Raw genomic sequence first — 1,127 nt, 5'->3', positions numbered from 1 at the left:
ACGAAAACATCCTCCAGCTCTGTTATAATTACACACCGTTTCTTGTCCTCCAACGTATCTACTTTTCCAAACACTTTTGCCCTTGTTTTGGACTCTAACTTGCATGATTTGAATGGAACTAACCCGGATTGACGCTATTTTCAGCAGAATTGCCATGTTGTTATTTTTGTGCAGAAATAAAAGTTCTCGAAATAACCTGAAACTTAACGGAAAATATTTTTGAAATTAATAAAAAATACTGACGAAAGAATCAACACCAAGGGGGCCACCCCCTGTCCACGAGGGTGGAGGGCGCGCTCACCCCCCGGGGCGCGCCCCCTGCCTCGTGGGCCCCCCGAGGCTCCACCGACGTCAACTCCAACTCTATATATTCACGTTCTGGGAGGAAAAAAAACGGAGAGAAGACCTTAATATCCCTTAGTTTAGTTCATGTATTCACTAAGTGTTAATGCTTTGGTCCGGCACTCTATTAAAAGAGGCCTTAATATCCCTTAGTTTCCAATAGGACCCCGCTGCCACGGGAGGGTAAGACAAAAGATGTCATGCAAGTTCTTTTCCATAAGCACGTATGACTATATTCGGAATACATGCCTACATTACATTGATGAACTGTAGCTAGTTCTGTGTCACCCTATGTTATAACTGTTGCATGAGGAATCGCATCCGACATAATTATCCATCACTGATCCATTGCCTACGAGCTTTTCACATATTGATCTTTGCTTAGTTACTTTTCCGTTACCACTGTTACGATTACTACAAAACTACTACTGTTACTTTTGCCACCGTTACCGTTACTTCCATACTACTTTGCTACTAAATACTTTGTTGCAGATATTAAGTCTTTCAGGTGTGGTTGAATTGACAACTCAACTGCTAATACTTGAGAATATTCTTTGGCTCCCCTTGTGTCGAATCAATAAATTTGGGTTGAATACTCTGCTGGGGAACGTAGTAATTTCAAAAAAAAATCTACGCACACACAGGATCATGGTGATGCATAGCAACGAGAGGGGAGAGTGTGTCCACGTACCCTCGTAGACCGAAAGCGGAAGCGTTAGCACAACGCGGTTGATGTAGTCGTACGTCATCATGATCCGATCGATCCAAGTACCAAACGCACGACA

The sequence above is a fragment of the Aegilops tauschii genome, chromosome 4 (genome assembly GCF_002575655.3).
Source record: "Aegilops tauschii subsp. strangulata cultivar AL8/78 chromosome 4, Aet v6.0, whole genome shotgun sequence".
NCBI lineage: Eukaryota > Viridiplantae > Streptophyta > Magnoliopsida > Poales > Poaceae > Aegilops > Aegilops tauschii.
Note: the sequence above shows the minus strand (reverse complement) of the source record.